This window comes from Pseudocercospora fijiensis, assembly GCF_000340215.1.
Source record: "Pseudocercospora fijiensis CIRAD86 unplaced genomic scaffold MYCFIscaffold_4, whole genome shotgun sequence".
NCBI lineage: Eukaryota > Fungi > Ascomycota > Dothideomycetes > Mycosphaerellales > Mycosphaerellaceae > Pseudocercospora > Pseudocercospora fijiensis.
The window spans coordinates 3,332,180-3,334,267 of record NW_006921535.1 but is presented as its reverse complement, the minus strand read 5'-3'; positions in this window follow the sequence as shown (position 1 = coordinate 3,334,267).

Genomic DNA, 2,088 nt, shown 5'->3' with positions numbered 1-2,088 from the left:
GCGTATATACGTTACGGACCGTAATATACCGCTAGATATAAGCGACGACGTCCTAGGTAATAGCTAGGCGACCTAGGTTGCGATAGTATAGGTAGGGCAGGCTACTAGAGTTAAGGGAGGACTCGTACTACTTATAGAGCTATATAGCCGACTAGGCACTAAGCTCTATACCGATTAGTAGCAGCTAAACGGTGTAATCCTTAAGCTAGGAGTCTAGTAGAGGCAGGCGTACTATAGAGAGTTGTCCGGTAGCTACTATCTATAAGAACTAGACTTCGCCGTAGGTAGTTAGGTCGATCTCGTAATACTTCGTCGCTCCGACGTATTCGCTAATAGGTCGCTTACCTATCTTCTAGTATTCCTTACTATAGTCGCGGTAGGATACATCCTTACCGTTCTCGCTACGCTTATATAGGACCGGGTAACCGCCTACTATAATGCTATCCCGATGTTCCTTTGAGACGAAGCGGTAGAACTACTCTTATACGAGGTCGACCGTCTATAGGAAGTGTAAGATAGCGCGTACTATAAGACCGACGGCTCTATTGCGGATTAGAGATAGTGCTAGCTAGAATCGTAGATCGCCGGTATAAGTACTTAAGCTAAGGAAGTTCTCGCGTAAGCGGGTAATATTTACTAGGAGTCGGTACTACAACTTCGCGTAGTAGAAAGTAATAGTTAGTAGAAAATTCGTATCGAGGTTAGCTAGGTTAGGAAGCTCCTTTAATTCGCCCGCAGTTATAAGCGCTATGTACTCGCTAAAGCGTATCGCGTAAATCTCCTACTACGTATTATAACCGTCCGAGTAGAGGTCGGTCCTAAAGATAGAGTATTTACGGGCGTAATCGTCGTTTACGATTTAAAAGGAGCATAGTTACGTAAAGAGTAGGCTTTTAAAATCGGTAACTAGCTTGCCTATATACTAATACAATTCGCGTAGAATCTAGAAGCGCCGATCGCCCGTAGTAAGATATAGATAGTATAGGTAATACTAAAGCCTTACTAGATAGTGTTCGACGAGTCGCTTACGTAGGCGTAGGCGAAAGAGGTTAGGCAGTCGACCGTCTACGTCCTCGGCGTATACGTTACGTACGAGTTTTGCGGCCTAGATAAAGCGTATATCTTTAGCCTTGTTACGCTCTATAGGATTAGCGGCGATTAGTATATCGACTTTCTTGTTATAGTCCTCGTATTCTACGTACTACCGGATTGCCGCTTGTTCGGGTGTCTCGTTAGTACGAAGAAGACGCTTGTTAATTAAAGTCTAGCGCGAGCGCTACCCTCGGAGCCGCTATCGCTCGAACTTAAGTTCTTTAGGGGAAGGGTCTAGGTATTCTTCGTATACCGACTCGATCGGAGTAGCAAGTAGCTTAGGGGGAGCTAGTACGGGCGCTTGCAGCGAGCTGTTACTCGGCGCCTACGTTAGGGAGGCTAGTGCCTATAATAGCGGTAAATTAGGAAGGGTATACGCTAGTAAAGATAGCAATTTTAGCGAAGCCGGTCGGTTTGCGGATATTATTAAGGGTAGTACCGATTCTAAAGCCGAAGGCGTATAAAGAGGCTGCGTACCGACGGGATTAGTCGGGCCGCTTTCCGCACTATTAACCGGGCTACTAGACGCGTAGGCCGTAGCGTTACGGTAGAGGGTAAAGAAGCTAGGTACGGCGTCCTATAGCTTCTCGGCCTCCGGAATCCTAACCTCTAACGCTTTGCCCTTCTAAACAAACTCCTATTTACCTAAATAGTACGGCGGCGGGTCGCCGTTATTAATAAAATAGTCGGCTATAGCCTTATAGAGTGCTCGACCTATCTATCGGCCCTTACCTAATAATACCTTCGCTAATTCCGTTAACTATTTCTTCTTCGTAGTAAGCGCTATAACCGCCTATATAAACGACTTACTATCGAAAACGTAGTCTAGATTAACCGCCGCGATAACCGCCGGTATGCAATATTTTAGAAATAAAAACCGTCTAATATTAGAGAGCGGATAGTCTAGATTCGGAAGCACTATCGACAGGCTAGCGATAGTCTAACGCTGCGCCGTACTAAACTTACTACCCGGCGTCCCCTACGATTGCGGGCGAG